General features: G+C 35.3%; 1 protein-coding gene across 2 annotated transcripts in view; it reads right to left on the reverse strand.

The window, feature by feature from the left end:
* The window catches only part of RNF13 (ring finger protein 13), a 213751-nt gene that overhangs the window by 90034 nt on the left and 110857 nt on the right, over positions 1–12860 (reverse strand). The gene's annotated exons all lie outside the window — the stretch shown is intronic.

The following is a 12860-nucleotide window of genomic DNA, read 5'->3' on the forward strand; positions in this document are numbered from 1 at the left end:
TGCTTTCTCCTGGAGTCTGTGGCCTTCTGATGCTGACTTGCCAGCAATCCTTGGTGTTCCTTGGCTTGTACGTGCATCTTTGCCCCCAACACCTGGCAATCTCTCTCCCTTTCTCTGGCTTCTCCTGACTGATGGCTTCTGAATTTCCTCTGCTTAGAAGGATTCCAGTCATATGAATTAAGGCCCACCCTGATTCAATTTGACCTCATCTCAATAGGTCTTTGGAAATGCTATTCACAAATGAGTCAACATCCACAGGACCTGTTGTCAGGATTTGAATATGTCTTCATGAGGGTCACGATTGAATTCCCAACAGCATGTATGCATGTTTTATTTTTAGGTGGACTTTTTTGTTCAACTAAAATGGAGAAAATTTCACTCCCTCTTCCCACCAACCCCCCAGTCTCTTCCTCATAGATATTGTTGCTTTCCAAGGGGAAAAAAAAAAAATCTCTCAAGAAGGATATTATAGTTTTGAAACCTTATTTATAACATATCCTTATATAGTAATCTATCATTTATTCATTATTTTACAATGGCAGTACAGACTTCACTTAGCTTTTATTTAAGCAAAAGTTTACTTGGTTGGGGCCATTACTATTTTATCAAATGCTTTAATGACCATTTTAACTATTCCCAAAAGCTAAACAAACAATTAAGAGAAATGTTTCTTTCACAGATTCAAAAAGCAACTATTCCCAGACATACAATTTAAGAAATACAATTTTATATAATATCAAAAGCTGTTCTCTGATAATATAAAACTTAAGTTTTTAACTTCTTTTTAAAGTTAACTAGTCACCTATTTAACTTGTTTTCCTGCAGAAGTATATATATGAGAGCAAAGGTACAATGCATTAGGACACAGAGAAAGGTGGTCTCAGGAACCATAATAAAGAGTAAAAAGTGGAACTGAATTCAACATGTATTTGTTGAGTTTATATAATGAGAAAAGTATTGTGTGCTAGGCACAATGCAGAATGCAAAGGCAAATCAGAAATAGTCATCATCTTGAAGGGGATCACAATACTCACAGATATCCAAACAGCTCAGGTGCATTCTTGCCTCTGTGTGTTTGCTCATGCTATCATCTCTGCTTATAACAAGCTTTGTCTTATGAATGCCTATCAGCCCTTCCAAGTTCCATCATTTCCTTGAAGCCTACTCTGTCCCCAGAACTTGTGCATACATACTGCCCCCAATAACCGTCATGAATGCTCCCTACTTAGCATATTTCTATTGATTCGTTTACATTTTTAAAAAGATCTTATACCGTGCCTAATGTTATACTTATGTATACATGTACTATCCCATTTCCAAGGCCTTCAGGGGATGCTTAAATCTCCTACAGTTGCCTATGTGTGTACAATTCCAGTAAAAAGAGACAACATACTTACTCAAACTCTTTCAAAACATTGAAGAAAATGGAACACTACCTAACTCATTTTATGAAGCTAACATCAATCTAATACCAAAACCAGGCAAAGATGCTGCAAAAAAGGAAAACTACCGGCCAATCTCCCTAACGAATATAGATGCAACAATCCTCAACAAAATACTTGCAAATCGAATCCAAAGACACATTAAAAAAATCATACACCATGACCAAGTGGGGTTTATTCCAGGCATGCAAGGATGGTTCAACATAAGAAAATCAATCAATGTATTACAACACATTAACAAGTCAAAAGGGAAAAATCAATTGATCATCTCAATAGATGCTGAAAAAGCATTTGACAAAATCCAACATCCCTTTTTGATAAAAACACTTCAAAAGGTAGGAATTGAAGGAAACTTCCTCAACATGATAAAGAGCATATATGAAAAACCCACAGCTAGCATAGTACTCAATGGTGAGAGACTGAAAGCCTTCCCTCTAAGATCAGGAACAAGACAAGGATGCCCGCTGTCACCACTGTTATTCAACATTGTGCTGGAAGTGCTAGCCAGGGCAATCCGGCAAGACAAAGAAATAAAAGGCATCCAAATTGGAAAAGAAGAAGTAAAACTATCATTGTTTGCAGATGATATGATCTTATATCTAGAAAACCCTGAGAAATCGACGATACAGCTACTAGAGCTAATAAACAAATTTAGCAAAGTAGCGGGATACAAGGTTAATGCACATAAGTCAGTAATGTTTCTATATGCTAGAAATGAACAAACTGAAGAGACACTCAAGAAAAAGATACCATTTTCAATAGCAACTAAAAAAATCAAGTACCTAGGAATAAACTTAACCAAAGATGTAAAAGACCTATACAAAGAAAACTACATAACTCTACTAAAAGAAATAGAAGGGGACCTTAAAAGATGGAAAAATATTCCATGTTTATGGATAGGAAGACTAAATGTCCTTAAGATGTCAATTCTACCCAAACTCATCTACAGATTCAATGCAATCCCAATCAAAATTCCAACAACCTACTTTGCAGACTTGGAAAAGCTAGTTATCAAATTTATTTGGAAAGGGGAGATGCCTCGAATTGCTAAAGACACTCTAAAAAAGAAAAACGAAGTGGGAGGACTTACACTCCCTGACTTTGAAGCTTATTATAAAGCCATAGTTGCCAAAACAGCATGGTACTAGCACAAAGATAGGCATATAGATCAATGGAATCGAATTGAGAATTCGGAGATAGACCCTCAGATCTATGGCCGACTGATCTTTGATAAGGCCCCCAAAGTCACTGAACTGAGTCATAATGGTCTTTTCAACAAATGGGGCTGGGAGAGTTGGATATCCATATCCAAAAGAATGAAAGAGGACCCCTACCTCACCCCCTACACAAAAATTAACTCAAAATGGACCAAAGATCTCAATATAAAAGAAAGTACCATAAAACTCCTAGAAGATAATGTAGGAAAACATCTTCAAGACCTTGTATTAGGCGGCCACTTCCTAGACTTTACACCCAAAGCACAAGCAACAAAAGAGAAAATAGATAAATGGGAACTCCTCAAGCTTAGAAGTTTCTGCACCTCAAAGGAATTTCTCAAAAAGGTAAAGAGGCAGCCAACTCAATGGGAAAAAATTTTTGGAAACCATGTATCTGACAAAAGACTGATATCTTGCATATATAAAGAAATCCTACAACTCAATGACAGTAGTACAGTCGGCCCAATTATAAAATGGGCAAAAGATATGAAAAGACAGTTCTCTGAAGAGGAAATACAAATGGCCAAGAAACACATGAAAAAATGTTCAGCTTCACTAGCAATTAGAGAGATGATAATTAAGACCACAACGAGATACCATCTAACACCGGTTAGAATGGCTGCCATTAAACAAACAGGAAACTACAAATGCTGGAGGGGATGTGGAGAAATTGGAACTCTTATTCATTGTTGGTGGGACTGTATAATGGTTCAGCCACTCTGGAAGTCAGTCTGGCAGTTCCTTAGAAAGCTAGATATAGAGTTACCATTCGATCCAGCAATTGCACTTCTCGGTAGATACCCGGAAGATCGGAAAGCAGTGACACGAACAGATATCTGCACGCCAATGTTCATAGCAGCATTATTCACAATTGCCAAGAGATGGAAACAACCCAAATGTCCTTCAACAGATGAGTGGATAAAGAAAATGTGGTATATACACACGATGGAATACTACGCGGCAGTAAGAAGGAACGATCTCGTGAAACATATGACAACATGGATGAACCTTGAAGACATAATGCTGAGAGAAATAAGCCAGGCACAAAAAGAGAAATATTATATGCTACCACTAATGTGAACTTTGAAAAATGTAAAACAAATGGTTTATAATGTAGAATGTAGGGGAACTAGCAATAGAGAGCAATTAAGGAAGGGGGAACAATAATTCAAGAAGAACAGATAAGCTATTTAACGTTCTGGGGATGCCCAGGAATGACTATGGTCTGTTAATTTCTGATGGATATAGTAGGAGCAAGTTCACAGAAATGTTGCTATATTAGGTAACTTTCTTGGGGTAAAGTAGGAACATGTTGGAAGTTAAGCAGTTATCTTAGGTTAGTTGTCTTTTTCTTATTCCCTTGTTATGGTCTCTTTGAAATGTTCTTTTATTGTATGTTTGTTTTCTTTTTAACTTTTTTTCCACACAGTTGATTTAAAAAAGAAGGGAAAGTTAAAAAAAACAAAAAAAAAGATGTAGTGCCCCCTTGAGGAGCCTGTGGAGAATGCAGGGGTATTCGCCTACCCCACCTCCATGGTTGCTAACATGACCACAGACATAGGGCACTGGTGGTTTGATGGGTTGAGCCCTCTACCACAGGTTTTACCCTTGGGAAGACGGTTGATGCAAAGGAGAGGCTAGGCCTCCCTATGGTTGTGCCTAAGAGCCTCCTCCCGAATGCCTCTTTGTTGCTCAGATGTGGCCCTGTCTCTCTAGCTAAGCCAACTTGAAAGGTGAAATCACTGCTCTCCCCGCTACGTGGGATCAGACACCCAGGGGAGTGAATCTCCCTGGCAACGTGGAATATGACTCCCGGGGAGGAATGTAGACCTGGCATTGTGGGACGGAGAACATCTTCTTGACCAAAAGGGGGATGTGAAAGGAAATGAAATAAGCTTCAGTGGCAGAGAGATTCCAAAAGGAGCCGAGAGGTCACTCTGGTGGGCACTCTTATGCACACTATAGACAACCCTTTTTAGGTTCTAAAGAATTGGGGTAGCTGGTGGTGGATACCTGAAACTATCAAACTACAACCCAGAACCCATGAATCTCGAAGACAATTGTATAAAAATGTAGCTTATGAGGGGTGACAATGGGATTGGGAAAGCCATAAGGACCACACTCCACTTTGTCTAGTTTATGGATGGATGAGTAGAAAAATAGGGGAAGGAAACAAACAGACAAAGGTACCCAGTGTTCTTTTTTACTTCAATTGCTCTTTTTCACTCTAATTATTATTCTTGTTATTTTTGTATGTGTGCTAATGAAGGTGTCAGGGATTGATTTGGGTGATGAATGTACCACTATGTAATGGTACTGTAAAGAATCGAAAGTACGATTTGTTTTGTATGACTGCGTGGTATGTGAATATATCTCAATAAAATGAAGATTAAAAAAAAAATTTAAAAAAAAATTAATAAAAAAAAAAGTAATATTGAATGGGTAATGGAAGAAGGTAGTTATAAATATGAGCTATATCCATGACACCAGTTTCAGAAACAAGGACTTTAATGGTTATGAATATTTCTTCCTTGTTTTATTATGGATATGTTTTTATGTGTTTGTATCAATTATCTTTGTTTTCTTCCCAATCATATCTCCCTATTTTATGGCATAAGTTGTGTTAGATTTATGTCATAGTATTCATAGTACTTAAGCTACAAGATATCAAGTTTAAGATTTAATGTTACACAATGACTTGTAACCTCTTCTGGGGAAAAAGCATGTGTCTGGTTTTAAAAAAGACAGTTGAATTATGTTTCACAAATGTATGACTGTTATTGTTTTTTAATAAAGTTTATTTCACCTCCCCCCCCCAAAAAAAAAGACAACATAAACATTAATTTTCAAGATGCTTTCTGATTCCAAAATTATTAAATGAATTTATAAAAATCTACTATGTGTGTAACTAAATCTAGCCATCAGGTTTTTAAAACTGTACCAATCAACTGAAGAGAAATATTTCTTTCAAATATCCAAAAAACAATTGTTTCCATAAAAACAATATAAGCTATATATACATCAAAATCTGTTCCTGCTAATAAAATAAAACTCCTAAAACAGAAGTTAGAAACCCAATAAAATGGGAAGGAATTCTTCAAGCGTAAGTGTGAATTCAGTAAAAAAATGTTTTCAAAAATTTAACAAGTATGAAGGCTTCCCCAAGGTTTCAGTTGTTGTTTTTACTGATTTAAAAATAAACAAATGAATTAAAATCAAGAAACACATTAACATATGGACCAACAGGCTTATGAACATAAACAGGGAAAATCTATCCATATTTATGAACTACAAAACTCATGTGTCAGTCAAATGAAATTACATTTTCAACCAAGCAGCAGCTGGTATTTGTAAGAACACATGAGCAGAAATAAAACCTAAATCATTTTTTAAGCATGTGCAATGTTTCACATTTATAAAATGCAACCTCAAACACATGGTGTGAGATGGAAGTAAAGAACTCAAAAGATTCACAAATAAAAAGCATGCACAGTGAACAAACTTAAATCCTAAACAATCATCAAAACAGAATATTGTACTACAAAGCTCTATGAATTGTATCACCAAACTATCTTTTTTTTTAAAAGAAGACTGATCAGAGCTCTTAGTTCAAATTGTGGTAAATGCACTGAATATTTTACATCTAATCAATGAATTAAATTTGACTAAATTATGTAGACCAGGAGGCATCTAACCAAGAGTTGTAAAGAAATGGGATGTTCGCTTGCTGTTATAAATACCCAGAAAGTCAGGAAACAGCTGACTGCAAATGGAATACCTTTCAATAAGGTCCGAATAGGAACCCTGGAAATGATACAATAGCTCATCTTAATTCTAGATTGGACACACTGGTAGTAGAGACACTAATGAAACATGCCTAATAAAAAAAAAAGCACCTGTTGCATTGTCAAGATGATCGTGAAGAGTGATCTTTTAAGGGACATATAAGCATGATGAGCTGGGGAAAACTGTTGATACAATGCGTTTAACAAGGCTCCAACCAAAATATTCAAAACAACTCTACAATGTAGATATTCTTTTCTGTATTTTAGAAACAAGAAAAGACAGGTAAATGAAACTGTCCTAAGGTCACACTTAGGCAGAGATGGGATTTAAATACAACTTTATCTGATTGGAGAGAGAAGTATGGGTTTTTCCAGGTAACTGAATGAGGCCCAGGATTACCAACCTCATTTAACATTTTTAAAATGTCTGGAAAGCACCAAGACTCAGACAACATTAATCTTACTATCTCGTGAGCAACATAAAACCTATACAACACAATATTAAAGTATAAACCAGAATATAAGCCAAGATGAAAGTGTTAAAATATTGTGAAAGATCTAGTAGAAACTTAAAGGAAAAGAAAGCTGTGAGCTGAACTATCTATGGCAGCTTTTTGGCAGGATGTGAACTACACCTTACAAAGAGGAAATTAGGGTTAAAAGTGGAAGGAAGTAGGGGAAATCTCTCATATGGGAGGAAGAGAAATAAAACGAAGGCAGGACCTAGCACGGCATATTAAAAACAAAACAAAACAAAACAAAAGCCAACAGAATGACCTAAGTAGAGTGCTTCTGAGAGGCAGAACAGCAGAATGGATGAAAGTACAAACTTTTAGAACTAGGCTACCTTGATTCAAATCCTACCTGAGTCATATTCAGGCTGTATAAACTTAGGCAAGTAACTTAGCTTCTATAAAGACAATATAATATATCCAAATTATAGGGTGATTCTCAGGATTAAATGATTTAATAAATGTCTGACACTTAAAGCAGTGCTTAATGCCTATGCCTACCACATATTAAATGAGTATTGATTATTGTTGTTGTTATTGGCTTTGCTGTTGTTGTTAAGAGAGTTGAAGGGTAGAAGAGATAGGAAAAAAGATATTGTGCAGTACTTTGAAGATCAGGAAGAAAAGTAGACTTGGAGTCCTCTCTGTCAAGGATTGACAGTAGGCTCTTGAGTAACAGACTGCCATGGCTAAAGCAATGTTTTAGAACACTCTGGTAATGGTTATACTTCGTTGAAGAGAGAAACTGAAGATTTAGAAATATTTTGGAAGCTGTTATTTTAAAGCAGTATAATGGCAAGATGTGAAAGAATACTCTTTTATTCTTCTCCATATCCAATTTTTTTAATCTAGGGGAAAAAAATGAGAAATCTGAGAAACAGGAATAATTTTGACAGGGAAGAAGAAGAGCCTGACTTTGAGCACACTAAATTTGAAAGGGAACAAGGTTTCTATACATAGATTTCAAGGTGGGAAGAATACAACAGATTGGGACTTCAGAAAAAAATTTAGAGATCCAAATCAGAGTAAATTAATTCAGAAAATAAATTCATTTATTCATTCAACAAATAGCTGGAATAAATCTAGCCCTTTCTTGTTAGAAACAAATAATTAAACAAACTTCTAATAAAACACAATCCATAAACTTTTTAACCTTTCCTATAGTCTTTAACACCCTTTAACATCAATATGTAAACTAAATTAAGTGTACTATGCTATTCCTCTTAGGGGAGACAATACACACTAGTAGACCTGTATATATGTCTAGGCTACACAACCTGAAGAACGGTAAAAATGCAACAGAGAATATTTTCCTTGGTGAAAAAGAACCTTGAATAGAACCTAATTATTATATCAGATAGCAGTCTGGATGCTCATGTAAAACCAGAAACTCTCAGAACAAGATCATGTTTTATTTGAAATGCAAATCTGCTATTCAAGTTCTAAAGCCTTTATCTAAATAAGGTTGTTTCTCTCTTCCATGAAGAATAATTTATGATGATGTGCTGGTTTGGATATATTATGTCCCCCAAAATGCCATTATCTTTGATGCAATTTTGTGTGGACAGACGTTTTAGTTTTGATTAGACTGTAATTCTTTGAGTGTTTCCATGGAGATGTGACCCACCCAACTGTAGGTGATGACTCTGATGGGATAATTTCCATGGAGGCATGGCCCTGCCCATTCAGCACGAGCCTTGATTAGTTTACTGGAGCAGTGTATAAGCTCAGAGAGAAGGAGCGAGCTTGCTACAGCCAAGAGGGACACTTTGAAGAATGCACAGGAGCTGAGAGAGGAACTGCAGTTTACAGAGACATTTTCGAGACAGCCTTTGAAAGCAGACTCTTGATCCGGAGAAGCTAAGAGAGGACAAATGCCCCAAGAGCAACTGAGAGTGACACTGTGGAGAAAAGCTGCAGCGTAGAGAGGAATGTCCTGGGAGAAAGCCATTTTGAAACCAGAACTCTGGAGCAGTGGCCAGCCACGTGCCTTCCCAGCTAACAGAGCTTTTCTGGACGCCACTGGCCATCCTCCAGTGAAGGTACCCAACTGTTGATGACCTACCTTAGACACTTTATGGCCTTAAGACTGTAGCTTTGTAACGAAATACCCCCCCCCTTTATAAAAGCCAATCCATTTTTTGTATTTTGCATCCCAGCAGCATTAGCAAACTGGAACAGATGAAAACAGTGAAAAGGCAAGCTCAAAACCAGGATTACTTCAGACAGATGATATTCCATGAACATGCATCTTACATTCTTCTGCAGATGCCCAGTATTTCTCAGAAATCTCTTTAGATGGTGACAAAAGGCATCTGATTCAGAAGAGTACTCATTTTAAATATGCTCTCTTCTAATTTTAATGATAATACAACCTAAGTTTAGTTCATTATTTCAGCATTTTCATTAGAAGTGTAAAAAAAGTCAATTTCTAACAGTTAAGCTGAAAGAGTTCACTGAAATATGTCAGACTGTAATTCTTATGGAATAAATATGTGTACTTGAGAGGAAATTTTCAGTGGTGAGTCATTGCTTTATTTACTAAAACAAGTAAAATGCATAGAAGTAGAAAAAATAATATTAGGGAGATCCAACCATTCTTGCTTAGGTATAAAAATAAAGCACATCTGTCTCACAATGTACTTTGAGAACTTAATCACTAGGAAGAGACTGACTAAATGTTCTTGAACTCCTATTTAGTCAGTGACTTGAAAGCATCTTTACATTCTCTTTGCTGCCAATCTACCTTTTTGTTCAAGAATGAACTTGGGTTCATATTTTAAATTTGAGGATATTTAAAAATATTTCCTATTAATAGTGTTATCCAGGAAACATCTATAGCTAACATCCATATTTACAGATGAGAGATTGAATGCTTTCTCCTAAGAACAGGAACAAGATACAGATGTCCACCCTCACACTTCTATTCAACATTGTACTAAACATTTTAGGCAATGCTGTAAGGCAGAGAAAGAGAAACGGGGGGGGGGGGTGGAGGGTGGCGGTGGGGGTAGAACATATAGATTAGAAAGGAAGAAGTGTAACTGTATTTATTGCAAGCTGACATAATCATCTACTTAGATGAGTCTACAAAAAAAATTACTAGAAGAAACTATTGAATTTAGCATTCTATATACAGCTAAACTCTCCCTCAAAAATGAAAAGAAATTAAGACATTTCCAGATAAACAAAAACTAAGAGACTTCGTCACCAGCAGACCTGACCTACAAGAAATATTAAAGGGAATACATCAGGCTGAAATGAATTGACAGTAGACAGTAACTTGAACACATATAAAGAAAAAAAAATCAGTAAATATATTATCTACGTATTATGAAAGACAATACTGTGGAATGAGTTGCTATACAGTGCATCATGGGCACACAGGCTCAGGCACAACAGAGACTCCCAGCAAATGACTACTTTATTATTTACACAGCACGAAGGGTAAAAAGGGCAAGAGAAAAGATCGCCTGGGTTGGCGAAACGCTAGCACCAGAGTCAGTGGATAGCAGCTCTGCACCGATTCATGTTGGAGACAAGAGACAAATTGTGATTGGTTCCTTGGGGAGGGGAACTGCTTGGCAGCTCTGTATGACTAAATTCACTTTGGAGAAGAAGGACACATGTACCTCTCACATGCTGGGCTTTTATACACTCCAGGAGAAGGGGGCCCTGCCAACATGCAATCTCTGTGCCCTGGCAAGCAACTGGAGTTGGTTAAAATTTAACATCTCCCTCAGCCGCCTGTTGCAAAAGAGAAATATACCAAATACCAAATACCCGCAGACGAACAAGCATAAATGGAAACACAATAAACACGTGCATGCAAACAAGCTAGAGGGGAAAAGGAGGGGGTGTTAGGCAAACCCTGGGAAATGGCCGCTCAATGTCCATTTCCCCAAGTATAAGAATATTTCTGTTTGCAATTCTTTTCTTGTCCTATGTGTTTTACAAGACAATCACATAAAGCAATAAATATGTGCTGTGAGCTTATAACATAAAAGATACAATTTGTATGACAATAATACTGCAACAGTACAATGGAGGAGGAAGGGAAGGAGGTGTATTCAAGCAAAATTTTTGTATACTGTTGAAATATTTTTTGTTCCTTTTTTTTTTTTTTTTTTTACAGCTGAATGCTTTAATTCATTTCTTTGCACAAAAAGTACAAAAGACCAGATTAAAACTGAGACAAGCATTTAAAGGAAAATCCTTTGACTTGAGAGTTCAAAAACCAACTGTATATGGTTCCCTCTACCAAAAGAATTAGTTTTTGTAAAAAATATAAATAATTTTACACTATAAACAAAGACAGTGATATATTAATTTAAATTAGAATTCTAGAGTCTGCTTTTCTTCCAGTTCTTCCTAAACACAGAGCATACTTGCAAGTAAGAAATGTAATAACCTCAATGGGCATACTGTCTTAGAATAAGCTTTTACCCTTAAGATATCTAGATAGTACTGATTCCTTCACTTGGTCCAAAGTCCAGTCCATCAGTAAATTTTAATTTAGTTTATAAAACTCTGCCATATTAAAATGCATTAAATGCTTAATTTTTAAACATTATCTTTTTTGGAAGTAACATGACACAGAACTCAATGGAAAATCCAAAGGTACACAGTGTCAGTCTAATATTAATTCAGAAAATCTCAAAAACTTCTATCTTTACTGAAAAAGACTAAACCAATCCCTCACCATCTCCTACTATATCATTATTCTATTTTCATGGCCCTTATAAGAAAAAACACTGCTTAAATCAAACCTAATTGTAGAAATTTATAGAAAATAGCTCTCTAGCATTCAACTTTAGACTTCATCAGGAAAGAAAAAGTAACTTGTATACATGGATGGGTATTCCAACAATATAATTTTCTGAACCAATGCTTATGACAACATTAACTTGACTTTTATATCTTTTAATATTTGAAATATTTGTCATTTGAAAACTTTCCAAATAAAAGTGGTAAGCTATACTAAATTACTGCAAAAAAAATTGTTAATTTTATAGATTATAATTTAAAAAAATGAGGAAACACATAGTCTTTTTGTATGATTGGCCAGTTATCCAAGTATCCAGTGTTTACTCCCTTTGCAAATGAAGAAAAAATAAAATTTTTTGAGCATCATAGAAAAATGTTTTAATTTGGGATTTTCCCAATAATTGTCATCAGGTATATTATTACCATATTTAATTACCAGTGTTTTATAATTGATGTTTTAATGTTTGAGACTTTAAAAAGATACTACCATGACCTAAAATATGTACAGCTATGCTTAAAAAAAAGTTTTATTTTATTTATCTCAATTCACTTTTATTATCTAGGGAGTTCTAAAGTCATACTTAGAAGAGATGTGATTTAAGTAATGGCTACAAACAGCACTTGATCCTAAGAATTCATACATCTTCTAAATTAGATAAATCTTTAAAAAGAACAAAAGTACAGTATGTTAGAATGTATGTCATTATTATAAAATTTTTACCTAGTAGGGCAAGTTCCTGATTTTAACATACGCTTCTTGCAAGACCAAAGATATTTCTCCCAAATGAAAAATCTTTTTACTTCTACAAAATTATCCTTTCCATCCATGTCACTTTTTTATACCATCACTTAAGCACCAAAGAAAAATTCTGTAAACAAACTTTTAACCAGTAAACTAAGGGCAAATATCCATTTGCCTTTATTACAATATTGAAAAGGCCATGATATAAGAGTTTCTACTTCCTACAATGACATTTTTATAATAAAAATGCAGGCATACTTATACAAACAAGAAACAGAATTATTATACAACTTTTGAGGAACAAAAGGCAGAACAAACAGGATCTTTTTAGTTAATAAAGTGAGCACAAGAAACCTATAAAATGTATGCAACGTATAAAAATTCAGTAACTTTTT

This window comes from Choloepus didactylus, chromosome 1 (genome assembly GCF_015220235.1).
Source record: "Choloepus didactylus isolate mChoDid1 chromosome 1, mChoDid1.pri, whole genome shotgun sequence".
Lineage (NCBI taxonomy): Eukaryota > Metazoa > Chordata > Mammalia > Pilosa > Megalonychidae > Choloepus > Choloepus didactylus.